A 17,218-nucleotide genomic window follows, 5' to 3' on the forward strand; every position below is an offset into this window, starting at 1 on the left:
TGTCACCTCATTCCCTAAAGACCAATCAGTTTAAATGGTGCACTGTTATGTCAATCATATTGTGCCTAGTTGCTGATGCTCTGTACTGCCCCTGGAAACCATATAAGAACTCGCTGAAATGATGCTGGAGGTCACCGCCTCTCCTTTGGGTCTGGGAAGACCCTAGTACACTGGAACAATAAGTTCCTCTTGCTTTTCGCAAGGATCCTGGCTCCACGTGGTTCACTCAGGGGGTCCCTGGTAAGCTAAGGCTCCCCAGAGTCTTACAGTGTGAGCAGTTTTAAAGCCCACTCCCATGGATACACTTCCTCTAATGAGGTCATAGCTTCTGAACCTTCTAATCGTTTCAAACAGCTTTCTCCTTGGTGACTAAGCGTTCAAATGTATGAGTCTATGGGGTTAATTTTTATTCAAACTACCACAAGGTTGAACTAAAATTCTCTCCTTAATACAATGCTGGTATTGCTTAGAACTATGTTTGTAATTATATCTCAAGCCTTTCAATAAATGTGTCCATAACTGTTCTACCCTAGTTACACAGAAACAACTAATTACTAATTTACACTAATGCTTTAAACTTCTTTTGTCTCTAAGCTGCCACTTTGTTCTCTGACTTTGGCTTATTCAGTTCTCATGCATGTAACTGCTCTGTGGTTGCCAGTTTCCTACTCATTCATAAGAAAATTCTTCTTTTATATACTTAATCTAGAGAAGGTATTTTTCCAAAGCTTCCTTCTTGAGGGGCCACACATACACAAAAATTAATCAGATATTATCCATTGGTTGATTGAACCATAAATCTCAAGTCTTATATTGCAATCTTTTTATTATTTGGTGTAAGCCACAATGTTTTCAATTTAGTTTTAAAATGGCAATTTGAAGAAAAACTTGAGTTGCTTGGATTTAAGGGGCAGCATCTGTTTTCATTCTTCACCTTGTCTAACAGGAATACCAGGCACTTTGAGGTGTCAAGCAGGCTGTATACTTTCATGCAAGAACCAAAAGAATAGCAACTTTGATAGGTGTACAGAATTGTGAATCTCAGACTCGTATACAAATACAGAGGCTATGGCCATCTGTAAAATCAGGCACAGGCCCTCCCTTACCCTACCACCACCATCTCCTACCAAGCATCAACACTAGAATTGGTCGGGATTACTTCCAACATTAACTATGTGCTACATTTCCATTACATCTATAATGAAAGCATCCTTTTTCTACATGGTCAATCCTGGCAGCCCTGCTAGGATCTCAGGGAAGCTCCAGGTTTTGATGAAGCTGGTGCAAGAGCTGGGAAGATACTTCTGCTCTGTGGTGTGCTTGGGCAGATCAACCCTAGACAGACACAGAACCAACACCCGGTTTTCAAGTTAAATTTCCTTTCATATTAAAGCCAGTTTGATTTTGCAACCAAAAGCTACCCACTGATAACACATTGAACACATTCTTTCTTTTTCTTATCCTTTACTGTATTAAAAACAAATCTTCAAAGTAATTGTCCTTAAAAATATTTTATTATATTCACTACAGATGCATAATGTATGATTAGAAAGAACAGATCACATAATGTATGATTAGAAAGGACAGATCAGCTACCAGCTATATACAGAACACAATCTTATATCTGGGGGACAAATTATAAGTGGTTTCTCATGCACAGAAGGGAAATGGGAAAGAAATTGCTCAGTGGGGAAACATCCTGGTGCTGCTGTGCAAGCTGACACCCTGGCACCCCTGCAGCAAGCTGACAATTCCAGCCCCCCACCCCACCCCTCCCGAAACACGCTTTGTATAAGCAAATTCCCTCAGCAAATGATGCAGATAAGCAGCAGTATGAACTGGAGCGTGTTGAATAAACAAGGATGCCCTGTGACTTGCTCATTTTCAAGTCATAGCACTTTGTGAAGCCCGGAATTCTGTTGGGAATAAAATACACAAAACACACAATTCACGCAAGAGGGATGGCCAGCGCCAAGCTCCTTAGCCAAGTCTTTATTCTTCCATCCTTTTTTTAGCTCTGCTCTGTCCTCACCCACAGTATAATTTGAAGTCTTGCTCAGAGTGCCAAGTCTTCTTTAATGTTTTCCATTAATGTTTAAAATCTGCTGAAGGATTCTTAGAAATTGCATGGAAACATTGCGCTCTCTGTAATTTGTATCTGTAACCTCTGTAATGCATATGTTCTCCTTGGGGACCAAGTGTTGAGATCATTCATAAACTCTTGGATCACATGTGGCACTGCAAACTGGTGACATCTGACCATGGCAGACTCCAGGCCTGTCTCTGGCAATCATTTCCTTTGCTTTGCTGTGAAGGAGCCAGCACTTGGCACACCATCAACACTTGGAAGCCTTCGTTTTGGAAAGCCTTGCATCTGATATTTGAAAAGGATCTGCATACCCTACCCTTTAGCTTAGGAGGAAGTTGTGGCTTGATGCTAATTAAGGTTTAATCAGTTCTTCTTTTCTCCCTTAAAGAACTTGAGTCCCCAAAATTGTTCATGGGATATTAAGGTCCCCAGATTCACAGAAAACTCTTAAAAAAGTGAAAACTTGAAAGTTAAGCAAACTACATTATGTCAAGAGAAAGATAGCATTTAGGAAGCATCTGTATTAAGGAGAATGTGTTTGGAGTTCACATTACTTCAGAACAAGATTTACACCCCATTAATATATCTGTTCTCCCTGAGTGAGTGTGTCTGAGTACTTCTAGTCAAAGGACTGAGTCCACCAAAGATACCCATTGCTCTGAGCTAGAAGATAAGAGTGCATTTAATTGAAAAATCTATGACTACGCAGATGATAAGATCATCACATAAGGCTGCTCAATATGGTCCCCAGAGGACAGACCATTTTTTTTCTTTTTTTTTTTTTTGGCACTTCTGATGGGGCCTTTTACTTTTCTAAGATGTGGATTTGGGAATAAATAAATAAATAAATAAACAGAGAAGTAAACACACTAGGTTTTTTTTTTTAATGGAATTTACATTGATGGAGTAATTACAAGTGGCCATCTGTCTGATATGAGTTTTCAGCCTAGCTTCTATTTCATGAGCCTCAACTCTTCTGCCAAAGCATAGAACATGTAGATGCCAGAAAGGCTGCTTGCAGGTGGTTGTTGGCTATTGTGTGTGCCCATCACTTTTACAGTTTTCTCTACCGCTCTACAGTACCTTTCATATACCTTGTGACTACAGCAAGCAAACATTTTGAGGGAATCAACTATCAATTATGTATATTTATAAAAATATAATTCAATTGTTTATTTCTTGTATATTATATATACATATATATATATATATATATATATATATAGCCAGTTTATTGGAAAGTTGCTCTCTGATAAGTTCACTGCACCAAGGAGTTAGGCCAGGGGAGTTGCCATGGGGAGAGGGGGAGAAAGAGAAGAAAAGGAAAAGGAGAAAAGAGAGATAATAGAGTTATTTAAATATGACTTTAAGTTTCAAATGTACATAAGCAACATGTTTAAGCTCAATGTTCAGGATTCTTTTCTCCCCTCTTGCTGCATCTGTCCATTTGAATAAAGTGAACAACAGAGTCCTGTCAAGTAAATATTATGGAACTGTTTTATTCATGATCCAAAGAGGTCCTATCTCTCCTCCCACCTTGTTAGTCCGAACTGAAGGCATTAGAGTTTACAGCATTCCAACACAGCTCAGTTCACAGAGGTCCATGGTCTCAAGTGTGTCTTCCTGTCATTTTACCCTGTCCCCAGCATGGAGGCATCATTGCTCTGATATTTTTCTCCCATAATGCATTCTGATGTGCATGATCTCCATGAATTACAATGCCAACTGACTGCCAGATGCCATGAGTTATAAACTCAATAGTCTAAGCATTATTACATATTAGGGCACCCTACGGTGCAAGGGTGTCCTGGAATTTAAGTGTTATTTATTACCTATTGGCAGGGTCTCCAAGTAATTTCACCCCTGCTGATGAAATGAGGGTTGAAGAGAGGAGGTGAAGGTTAAGCTTCCTTGGCAAGAGACCTAGTTTCTCTAAACTCCTGTTACTTATCTTTGCACCTGAGCCTGTGACGTAACAGATGCCAAACAAGAGAGCCATACAGTATAATGTCTCTCTAGACTTTCAGGTTGATTCTGTTTGATTGAAAATCTCTATTGCTTCATGAGTACTTTAATATCATTGTCTCAAAGTGTGCTAATGAGAAGATCCGAGGGGCACCATTATCCTTAAACCTGCAAACTTGGGAGTAGACTGGTGACTTTTGTCTTTTATAAAATACAACAACGCAAACAAAACAACAAACAAACAAACAACAACAACAACAACAAAACAACAACAAAAAAGGGACTACATCAACCCACAATGGATTAGGTTTGAATTTGTGATATTTAAATAATCAAGCGCCACCACGTGTCAGCAGAGCCTTGAATGTGAGCATTTGAAGACTGAGATTTGCATATGTCCACATTGAAAAATAACATGACTCTCCGCTCTCACGAGTGTTTCTGAGACAGATGCAATCCAGCTTCTCGGATTCTTCAGGAAGTGTACAATTTGATGGCTACATGACAAGGACCTGGATGTGTCCCCTAACTCAAAATGTACCGTGTTTACCTTCAAATCAGCAGATGAGACAAAAAGCGGAAGCACAGCTCAACTCTAAACCGAAGACTTACGGCCACCCTCGCCCCCCTCAAACCAACTGATTTCTGAATGCCACTGCTAACCGTGCAGCAGTCTCTCGGTCCTCATCTACAGGAAATCCTCCAAACATCACCGTGTTTTGACAGCTAACCAGGAGAAGAGAAAGCACAGAGCACAGCTCAGCACTTTCTATGAATGCCGACGTCTACAAGACCATGCTTTAATTATTTCAGAAAACTGATATTTCGTCGCCGGAGTGACTGAAACACAATGTGCTTGACAACTTTTGTTTACCTAGGAAAAGCAGAATTTCTCACTTTATTGATGGTAAGTACACCCTCCCCAAGAGCCTCCCCCTTTATTCTGTGAAAAGCAAACTGATTTAGAAGACGCAAATATTGTCTTCTAAAAGCATAAGGCATAGTCAATGCCCCAGTGAAAGTGCCATGTGTTTTTATAAAAGTAATTAAGTATTTAAAAAGAAATAAATAAAGGTGTTTAATTAAAAAGCTGTTTCTGGTTTTGTTTTGTTTTTTCCTGAATGTGAGATTTATTACTAAATGTAATTTGGTGAGGTATAGTGCAACCCAATGATAGCCCTCAAGAGGTTAAGCCCAACTTGCTCAGGGGCCCACAAATGGCTGTCTACTCGCATCCCCAGCCATCACAGATTCACTGTTTCTCAGATACCACACTTTCAAATTCACCTTCATTCAATGTGGTGTAGGCCCACTTCTTTAAAACGTGAATTATCTGGCAGCTCTAAGCAGTGCTTAATCACATGCTCCCTATTTATCAGATCAGTGTGGATAGACAGGATGCCCTGGGCCACTTTGCCCTTGAAGTTCCCCAAAAGTCCCATGTATCCCTGTCTGGCACTTAGACTGATGACAGCATTAAGATGACAGACGTGAATAACTTACAGATCATTGTGAATATGTTATCTTGGGCAACCTGTCTAGGTAAACAGGCTGCATGCACTCTTAAGGAGGCCACTATTTGAGGCCTTTGCTCTCTAAGCCTTTGTGAGGAAAGGAACTTGGACAGCTTAAGTGACTGCAAAACCTCCCACTCATGTGTATTTTGAATCTGAAAATAAGGGGGGGGGTGGGCTCTCTGGAAGGCAGGGATTGAGATATGGCTCATGAGTAAAGTGACTTGACTTATCCAAAGGTAGAAGAAAAGAACCAACTCCACAAAGTTGCCTGTCTAACCCACATGTGCACATGCTTGCATGTACGCCTATGTACAACCCATATGCACAACACAACAAGGGCGATGATGATGATGATGATGCATAAGTAAATACTCATTTAGAAAGCTCTTTCTTCTTTGGAGATGCATGAGAGGATGGGTGACTAATCACCTCAGCAATAAGGAAGTGAGCATGTTTCCTGACTTTGCTTATTTGCCAATAACTTACCCTTAATTCCCCTGGTAAATGCAGCCCTAGAACTTACTACACTTCCACTTACAAAAATGAGACAGAAAAGAAAGAGAGCTGTTTACTTCTTCCTTAGGAGTAGCTTTCTCTGACGGGATATCTACCTTGACTTACAAAATATGTATGGTTTGTTCAGCTAGGACATTGTTTCTCAACATGTGGGACTCTTTTGGAGTTCTAATGACCATTTCTTAGGGGTTGATCAAGACCGTGGGAAAACTCTAATGTTTAAGTTACAATTCATAACTGTAGCAGAATTACAATTATGAAGTAGCTAGCAATGGAAATAATTTTTATGGTTGAGGATCCTACAAATTGAGTAACAATTTTAAAGGGTCACAACATAAGGAAAGTTGAGAACCACTGATCTAGACCATTATTAAACCTGTAGAAGATTTACCAAGACTTCTACTAAACATCCATTATTTTCATTTTACGTAACTAATAATACCATGTGCATTATTACAATTGACCTGTGAGTATAATTTGCAGTGTTGGATATTTTCCTGCACCGAACATTAACCGTTCTCCTGCTTTCCCTTGATAGCTCTCTAAAAATTCTAATCTCAGGTAGCTGAAGGGAAGAGTATTCATTTCTTCTGAAAGAAAACATCTTCATCGTGACCTATGAGTTGAATAATGATATCATTGACCCTTGCAAGATCATTTCTAATGACAAAAACAGATCCTTAGTGATTATACTTTGAGCTTTAGGACTGAGAGATCAAAGATGAAGTGGTAAACATGTCTAAAGGACAGAGTTGCTGAGGTCTGTCAGTGAATGTACTTCCGGTTTGATTTTTCTCCAAAAACCATGCAATTACTCATAGAAGATGATAATTACTACAAATCATTATCATGAGAACTTGCATTCATGCATATAATTCTAAGTCAAGGACAGTCAGATGACTATTTATATTATAAGACACTAAAGGAACAGAATTTCAGTAGTTCCTTTTACCAAACGTATATCTTTTCCCTAAGAGGTTACAAGCAGTGTGCTTCAGTACTTAGAAAGAGAACAAAGTAACTCAAAGGAGCAAATATGGAGAGAAAGTGTAGATCAGAGACTGAAGAGAAGGTCATCCAGAGACTGACCCACCTGGGGATTCATCTCATATACAGTTATCAAACCCAGACACCATTGTGGATGCCAAGAAGTGTATGCTGAAAGGAGCCTGATATGGCTGTCTCCTGAGAGGGTCTTCCAGAGCCTTACAAATACTGAGGTGGATGTTAGCAGCCAACCATTGGACTGAGCGCGGGGTCCCCAGTAGAGGAGTTAGAGAAAGACTGAAGGAGGAGAAGGGGATTGCAACCCCACAGGAAGAACAACAATATCAAACAACCAGTCCCCCAAGAGTTCCCAGGAACTAAGCCATCAACAAAGGAGTACACATGGCTCCAGCTGCATAAGATGCAGAGGATGGCCTTGTCAGGAATCAAGGGGAGTAGAGGTCCTTGGTCCTATGAAGGCTTAGTAGGGGAATGAAGGTCTGGGAGGTGGGAGTGTGTGGGTGGGTGGAAGAACACCCTCATAGAAGCAGGGGGAGGGAGGATGTGATAGGGGGCTTCCGGGGGGGTGGGGAGGGAAAGGGGATAACATTTGAAATATAAATAAAGAAAATAATATATATATATATACATATATATATGATCAAGCAGTATTTAACTTAACCTTGGTTAATTGAGTCCCAATAGATTTTATATTTATATTTATTATTTTACTTTTAAACCGTCTGGTTGTAGCTATTAATGTCAGGTAAAAGAAATACTTCATCATTCAATTATTCACTTCTGTTTTTGATAGCTATTAAATGCACATCAATTGAGAGCAATTTGTAGAATACTTTGTGAGTTTGAAATATTTTACAGTGAGATTATCTTTTTAATATGTTTAAGATGTTTAGAATTTTTTTAAATCTATAACTCAGAAAGCACAACCCAAAAATGTTTGGATTATCTGAGGGAAAAAAAACAAAAAACAAACAAAAAAAAACAAAGAAGAGACATGCTGTCAGACATGACTCTTAGAAGAGTGAGTCTCAATATGGGATGTGAATCTGTGTTAATAATGGGCAAGAAGAAAATAAACAAGATGGAATGTGCTTACATGTACATAAAACAAGAAGAAACTGACGAAAGTAGTAATAGCACATTCCATCGGAGAAATAAAAATATTGGGAAACAAGGAATGAGAGCAAATGATGAAACACATCTGCTTTGCCTTCTTTTTTTAACTGGTAAATCTTGTAAATGCATTTATTAAGTATAAATATATGTGTTTGATGTTGTAGAAATACAACACTTGAATGGAAAAAATGTACTGACTAAGAATGTTTTAAAATCATTTCTCCCAGTTGGCTTTAAGCCACGGAGCTGTGACAAACTTCTTCCAAATGTCCCTTGGTGGGACAAAATGTAATTTTACAGAACAGTTGAACCATTCATCATAGAAGTCAATAAAACTGCTTTAGGATAGTGGAAAACCTATCCAGAAGCCTGATCAGGATGCATTTTATATATTCTGATCATTTTTAAGGTGGAATATAAAGTCATATGAGTTCTTGTTAAGTTCATTTCACTTAACATCTGCAGAAGGTCTCTATTAGTAGACAACAGAAAAATGCAAGGCACTGAAAGCCGGATTACAATGTAGAGACTTGTTTCTTAATGTTGCAAAGGAGGATTTAGTAAACAACTCACAGTGAAAAGGTTCAGCCTGGTAAACTTGAGAAAGACTTGAAACATTACAGATGTATACTATCAACAGACACTTTCTTAAATAGAATGGTGTTTTGTTTTGGTTTGGTTTGGTTTTTGGTTTTTTGAGACAGGATATCTCTGTGTAACTCTGGCTGTCCTGGAACTCACTCTGTAGACCAGGCTGGCCTCAAACTCAGAAATCCCTCTGTCTCTGTCTCTCAAGTGCTGAGATTAAAGGCATGTGACACCAGTGCCCGGCTTAAATAGAATGTTTATTTATAAAAAATGGTTTTTCTCTCCCCTGTTTATATACTAGTATCTGTGAATGCACTTAAAGTATGTAAATGAGAATATAAGTGACTCTTCAAAGCGTGAAGCTTATCGCCATAGTAAAGTTTAAGGGGGTTTTCTCCAGAATACACATAGCTTTTACTTAAAGGGAGTTCGTAAGTTCTCCTGTTGGTGCTGCATTACCACAATCCCAGCACACTGGAGGTGGAGCTAGGATGGTGAGGAATGGGAAACCAGCCTTGGCTATCTAGGAAGTTCTAGGCAACCTAGTGCACATGAGATTGCCTCTCAAAACCAAACATGTAAAAAGAGGTAAAATGATGCCGATGTATACAGATTAAGTTTGGTATCATTATGTGTCTTAATATAGTTATCTTATAAGATGATGATAGTTGATGTCAGATCCATAAAATACGTCATCGTTTATCTTAAACAGTAAAATGAACACTGGGTGAGCCTTCCTCTTGACCAATACATTGAATTTTGTTGTCAAGTCCTTGAGTTTGTGATAAAGTTATCTCATGAAAGAGTTTGTTAAAATTCCATTACATACACAAAAAGACAATGCTTCATTATCACATAAGGAATATATAGTGACCTATTATAATTTGTGTCCTGACTGAATGCATTGGCACAATTTAAAGTTCCACAGTATATGTTCAATATTCCTCAATATTAAGCAGCCTTACTTCCTTTTAATTTTCTAACAATTTATTATTTGTGATTGCATGGTTTCACGTTTCATTTTTTAGCTAGTAAAAAGAGATTTATATAATTTTTTTACACGTTGATACACACACCTATATCAGATGGCACATTAGTAAGAACCTCTCTCTGATGGTGTCATGCATTCAGATTCCACTCTTTGCCTCTGTTCCTTTTATCTTGTGTGAGACACCACCATATCTGCTGTATGGCAGTGTACTTAAATCTCTTCTTTTGAGTCTGGGTCTTCCTATATTCTGTTCTTTGCACAGCAGACATTATTGAGCATGTCTAGTTATCCCGTCTTTGTAAACATTCGCAAAGCATTCCTCAGAATATTGGAATGAAAACTGGAATCTGTGCTACCCTAGAGTTCGTTTGGAGATGTGTCCTCACATTTTATAGGAACTATCTCTCCTGCTTCTTTCTCCCTCCATTCTCCTTCCTGTATATGAAACTTTCTCTTCTAGCAAGACAACTGATTTTTTGGATCCTCTTTCTATCCTCTTCAGTCAGCCTAGAACAAAATTTATCCCTTCAGTCTTTCCTCTCCACTTCCTGTCAGTGAAACCTTTACTTGCTTTTGCCTCTGATGACCTTTTCAAATCTCCTGAATCTAAAGGAGCAAGAACAGTGTGTCACGTCCGTGGTTTACCCCTCTGCTGCATATAACTCATTAGTCTATACAGTAATTTTTGTTTGGTACTTTTTCTCACCACCTAGCTTCCTTGAGTAAAATAGAAGGTACCTCCAGATATGCAGAAAGAAATTGCAATTTTTTACTGTTAAATTCCCAAACTTGAGATAGCCGTTCTTAGCATGTTACACACACACACACACACACACACACACACACACAATGTTTTTACTGAAAAAAAAGGATGAATACAAATTTCAGTTTGTGATATTAAGTGATAGAGTCTCTGCTCCACACTTTGTCTCTGTATTTCCTCTCATGAGTATTTTGTTCCCCCTTCTGAGAAGGATCAAAGTATCCACACTTTGGTCTTCCTTCTTCTTAAGCTAGCAGCCAAGCATTGGACTGACCAAGGGGTTTCCAATGGAGAAGTTAGAGAAAGGACTGAAGGAGCTAAAAGGATTTGCAACCCCATAGGAAGAACAACAATATCAACCAGCCAGACCCCCCAGAGATCCCAGAGACTAAACCAGCAACCAAAGAGTACACAGGGAGGGACCCATGGCTCCAGCCACATATGTAGCAGAGGATGACATTGTTGGACATCAATAGGAGGAGAGGCCCTTAGTCCATTAAAGGCTCTATTCCCCAGTGTAGGGGAATGTCAGGGTGGGGAGGTGGGAGTGGATGCGTTGGAGGGGGAGCACCCTCATAGAAGCAGGGGGAGAGGCACGGGATAGGGGTGTTCCAGGGAAAAAACCAGGAAAGGGGATAACATTTGCAATGTAAATAAAGAAAATATCCAATAAAATGTGATAGAGTTACTTATTATATACATCCATAAAAGAAATGTGCCCTGTGGTTACAAGTTTTACTCAACATATGAAAAATGTCTTTGATTAACTTATTGTTCACATTGTCTTGGTAATTTAAATATTTCTCTCCTTATCATATTAGGAAAAAACAAACCCTTTGAAAGGCCATGACTGAACCTGCTTTAAATGTACCTCAATTTCCCAGTGAATGAAATAGGCGCGTGCCCATCACATGACCACATTTTCCTACCTTAAATGTTAAGGAAATACAATGATAGTCCTGTAAGCTAGAAAACTTCATGAATGAAAACACATACATGTCAAGAATCCTATTTTTGTTTTGTTAATATGAATTATTAGAAGTCAAGGCTTAAAATAGATAGTTTTTATTCTGGAAAACATTTTAAAAATATTGTGATGGACAATTAGGTGAAATGAATATATGTTATGAATCTGTAACTGAAAAAAATCAATATATATTAAAAAATAATCTAAGTTGGCAACTACAGTCTTCATCTTAATCAGTTATTTAATCAGTTATCTCCCTAGTGTGAGATTGTGTTTTGAACATCAGGCCAAATCTATTTTTAATTCAAAATGCATGATGAAATACTTTCATATTTGAATAAATTTCTAATATGAGTTTGATTCTGTATAGTGCATATTTTCATAAGAAAGAAAGAACAGAAGCCAAAGTATATGTTAATGACTAGCATGACCCTGTTTCCTTTTGTTGTTATGAGCACTGCTATGGTTTAAAGCATGATCCTTTAGCCCACACAATTGTGGTTCACACTACACTCCATACTTAAAACAACCTCTTCTTTTGGCTACTGTAAACCTCCAAATCATTTTTAATTTTTTTCTTTCTTAATGCAACATCTCAGTGTTCCTAATCTTACAACATGCTTTTCTCCTCCTTGTAGTTTAAATGACTAAAGAAATATTTGCATAGCTTGAAATGTTTACCTATATTCGTGTTCGTAATGTTATATAACACTGGTCATGAAAGTATGAAAAAAATGTTTAAAATCTTAGAAAACCATAGAAAGAACAACCATAACAACAACAAAAGCTGGGAAGAAAAAATAAAAATAAATATGGGTCCCTGGAGAACCGTAAATAACCTGTTCCTCACTGTTTTGTTATTTCTTCTCCAAATATGTGTTATATATATATATATATATATATATATATATATATATATATATATATATATATATATATATATATATTTGGTTGTTAAAGACAGTTCAACCCAGTCAGTGTCATCTTTAATTGACTTCCTGGAGAGTGTTATCAAGGGCTACTCAAGCAGGGCTAATAGTGCTTGCAGATGGCAAGCAGATACAGCAAGTCGGTGTGTGCTGGACTATACTCAAGGTAGAGGGAGATGTAATCTCTATGCAGTGTGGGAGCAAGTACCAAGAGTTATCTGCAAAGCAACAAACATCTGTTAAAACTCGTGACACCAAGCAATGTGTAATGTGGAAGGGTGGAGTTTGATGCTCAAATACAGAGTTTCCCAGCATGCCTTCTGTCACCACATTCCAATAGTAACTGAGACTTGCATTTGGTGATGGCAGAAGAAAAGACACCCACCTGCAGAGTCTTATTTGAACAATTCATGTTTATTCTTCAGGGAGCACACTCCTCCCTGGCGAACTCTCTTATGATGAAATAGGAAGAAGGTCTGGCAGGATTAAAACCAGCCCAGTCATCCCTGCTAAGTTCCTTCCATCACACTTAGGAAGAGCTCCACATCTGGTATGTAAGATCTTCCACTTGGGCTGCTGCCTTGGATCATTGAGGTGAGGTTTGCTTGCTTTCTCCCCTTTTTTGCATTTGGCACTGAATTTCTCACTCTGGCCCATTAAAACACAACATTGAATCAGAACAAAATGAGAATTCTTACACAGCTTTCAGCCAAATGCCTCTTTACTTGCTTTTGTGGAAACATCCTAGACACATTTTCATGTAAATGGCTTCTAGTTGGTCAGTCCCAAGACTCTCCACACACCCACCCAAGAAACACAAATAGTCATGAACAGGTCTCTAGGCTGCATGGCTTGTTCAGTTTTAATTTTGGATCTCCATGTTCTCATTTTATTTGCCTTCTGTCCCAAATTATGAAAAAGTTCACAAGAAAAACACTGATAGTGCTTCTAACAGGATTACAACCTAATAGTGGACACCAAGTGCTATTTAATAGTACCTATAGTATTATATACAGTATGCTTTAATGTTATGATATAATTTTACTCCTGGATACTGAAATCAGGTGCTCAGAATTCAGGGTGAGAATGAAAATCTTGTCTGAATTATCTCTTTAGTTCTCCACCACAATAAGACAGCTTCGTTGCCCATGCTTGCTTTTACTTGAATACAATGAAAGGAAATACAAGTTAGCTTTCATATTGAAAGCTCATTCATGAAGAGTTCATTAAAGAAGCTCTGCTATTTTATGACTCTTAAGGAAACTTATAAAGAGAAGCAAGAAAAGTGGCAAATAAAATCATATGTGTGGGCGTATATGGGCATAAATGCTTTTATTGATGGCATTTTGTACTTATTTTCTATTTTTTAAATCAAAGTTTTCTTTTCCCTCCTCCTCCTCCTCCTCCTCCTCCTCCACCTCCTCCTCCTCCTCCTCCCCCTCCTCCTCTTCCTCCTCCCCCTCCTCCTTCTTCTTCTCACTGTGAACCTCAAGTAGGCTTCAAAACCATGACCTCTTCTGGGATTACAGTGTGCATTATTCTTCTTGATTTACAATAATATATATTAAATGAATAACTCAACATTATCACCCACCATTTCTACTGATTCTTTTTTATAAACATCTATTTTAATTGCAGGCACAATCATTTGTTGGTAACAATGTCAGCTATGACCAGAACATTTTAGTGATATTATTATTTTTTTTTTATTTTTGTTTTTTAATTGTTCCTACACATCTTTCCCCTGTTTCATATTTCTGGTGTAACTACAAAAAGAAATATTCTATAGCAATTATAACTGTCCCCAACAATTTTTATAGCTGCTTTAATAATCTGGTGTCTGCTTTTCCATGAACTGAGAAAAGGCCCTGTCATTAATCAAGTGTATAAGCTTTGCTAATTACAGTAGCGACCTCCACTCACTGTAACAGCAGGTAAATTGGCTGCTTCTTCTATACCCAGTGCATTCTCGTTCTTCCTCGTGGTCTCCTCTGATCACTTTATCTTTCAAATATCTTCCTTATATCAGCAACAGTGAACCGCTCATCCATTTTCTCTTGCTACCTCCTAGTTTTAAGTCACCTTTACTCAATCCGGTGATGGCAGGATTTAGGAGCCAGGGTTTAGGAATGCACATCTTATCAAGAGAAGGCAACTGGCCCAAACTATGATTAAGTATATCCCTCTCCATTGATCATATTGTGAGTAGATCAACAGACATTGCAAAAGTTTGAAGAAAAAAAGGTAATATTTAAAAAGTAATATAAATAATTACAAATGGGAAATATAAAACTCAAATTAAATATAATTAGCTGCAATGAAAATCCCCATGGGTTTTTTTTTTTTTTGAGATGTGACTTTTTTATTAGCTATTTTCTTTATTTACATTTCAACCCTTTCCTGGTTTCCCCTCCAAACCCATCCCCATCCCCTTCCTTCTTCCTATGTTTTTAAGTAATTCATATTGAATAAACTTCGGTGTAAAGAAACATCGAAAGGAAATTCCAATTATATTTTGAAACGTTACATGTCAGATATACTATGGATGAAAGTACCTCTCTATAGAGACAAAGCAATAGCATGTTTGGAACAATATCATAGCATAAATAGGAAATAACATATTTACAGTTTCCTGCCTCAATATATATTGGAATAGGTAAACAAGAAGGTCCTTGTCTCCTGGCTTGAACTCAAGAGGCTTAATTGTAAGGAAGTTTGTGGTTTAACCTAGGATCATGACCCATGTGCTGGCAATGGACAAATATGGAAAGTGATGCTGCTGGCCAGAGACAGCTACATTTAGCAAGGCCAAAGCCAGGAAAATACAAAGGCAAAACCCCAAATTAAATGCTTACCTTCTTTCTCAAAGACAATTATGTTTATATTGGTAAGCAACAGAGGACAAGTGGACACGCACATCATTGGGATGGACAAGGTTAAAAACACAAAAGGAATGTACCCATGGATATTTATATCATAAAGGGACAATATTCTGCAATTACATTATTTGAAAGACCCAATTAAGATTTCTTACATTCCTCTTCCTCCTTCACCACCACCACTACCTCCTTCTGCTCCTCTTCCTCTTCTTCCTCCTCCTCCTCCCCCCCTCCTCCTCTTCTTTTTGTTTTATTTTTGTGAGAGAAGTGAATCGAGTTCTAAAACACTGAAGGGAAGGGAGGATACAGATCAAATGAGCTGCTAGGATGAACAGTGTAAAAACACGGAATAAAATTGTGAGATCCACCTCCTAGTGACTACAATTTTCTTCATTAAAGCTCATGTTATATAAAAGCCAGTTTTGTTTTATCTTTGATTTGAGTAAATAATTGCTCAAAAATACTTAAAGGGATCATTAAAGAATGATTCTATGCCATGCACTCCAAAGGACCCTAAGAAGTAATGGCAAAGACCACCTTGGCTTTGCTTTCTACGATCTAGATATCTAGTGGGACATACTGACTAAATGACTAAAATGAAAATACTTATGAGTTTGCAGAAGTAATGGAAAGTACTAGTAAGTTTCAGAATTAATCTGGAATAGCAAGTAAAGTTTACACACTTCACTATAATGATTTCTTGGTAGTAGGATGTGTATAATTACTTTTAAAAATTCTATTCATATTTATAAATAGTGTAAGAATAAGTTGCCTGCAATTCTTTCTAATATATCCTTTAACAGAGATAGAACAACCAGGAAAAACAGTTGATGAATGCTGAATAAAAGTGCAATTAATGTGTGGGTGTGGTTAACAATTTAGATTATAATCAACTAAAAGTGTGTTAGACCATACATCTGTGATTACTATGTCATCCCATTATATGGGACACTTGGCTATATTCAATTATCTACTACTAAAGTAAAACACATTGGTGAGGAAGGCACTTAATAAATATTCACTATGTGATAGATGACAGGAAATAGTTTTTGGCTAGGGTATGCATAATATTTTTAGTTCAGAATATTTCCTTCCAAACTTTGAGCAGTTTCAACAGGTAAAGAGGTAAATCATCTTAGACAAATGAGAAGATAAAGTAATTTTCCATAAGTCTTCTTGGTAATAAAATTGTCTAAGTGGTAATATTAAGTATGATATGTATGCACGTACGTATGCTTACATTATTTATCTTCAACGTCTAAGCTACAGATGTGATTTTAGAAATGTTCATAACAATTAATAATGGGAGACACAAGATTAGATTATGTTCTCTAAGGAGATGGCAGGGGTTCTGAACCAAACCACCAATTCTGAGGCCAAGCCCAAAAGAAAACTGCTGTGAACATGAGTGTGTCCTGTGTCTGTTGCCACCCAATTTTATTTCTGGAAATAATATTGAATGTTCAAGTGAGATATTTGATTTTATTATGTTTGAAAATGGCTTTTGATGGGTTGGGGAGAAAGCACCAGGAAACTGCTTGCCTTGTAGGCAGGACATGAGTCATTTCCAGAAATGGATGGGGAGTCCCATCCACAGAGCTCATATAAAGGAGGAAGAAGGAGAGACTGCTTCCACCAAGTTGTCTTCCTACCTACAAACACATGCCACGGCACACACATATCCAGCCACATACATACACCCACCTCACTTCTCACCCCCACAACGACCTTTAAAGGTACATGTTATTTTGCTATTTTTCACATGAGAACAGTGAAAAGAAATGTCTATATGGTATGTGATGTATTCTTCATCTATTGCTAAAAAGTACATCCTAACAAGTGGCATGACTATCTGTTTTCCCCAGAGACATGTTATCTATTGCCAGGATA

General features: G+C 37.8%; 1 protein-coding gene and 1 non-coding gene across 13 annotated transcripts in view; both read right to left on the bottom strand.

Annotated features, from left to right (window-relative positions):
• The window catches only part of Robo2 (roundabout guidance receptor 2), a 1,540,028-nt gene that overhangs the window by 159,406 nt on the left and 1,363,404 nt on the right, over positions 1 to 17,218 (bottom strand). The window lies entirely within an intron of this gene.
• LOC115029612 (small nucleolar RNA SNORA70) lies at positions 5,564 to 5,696 on the bottom strand. The gene has a single exon (XR_003835180.1). It is a non-coding gene; the product is annotated as a small nucleolar RNA SNORA70 (small nucleolar RNA).

This window comes from Mus caroli, unplaced genomic scaffold, assembly GCF_978045245.1.
Source record: "Mus caroli unplaced genomic scaffold, Mus_caroli_1 scaffold_17, whole genome shotgun sequence".
NCBI lineage: Eukaryota > Metazoa > Chordata > Mammalia > Rodentia > Muridae > Mus > Mus caroli.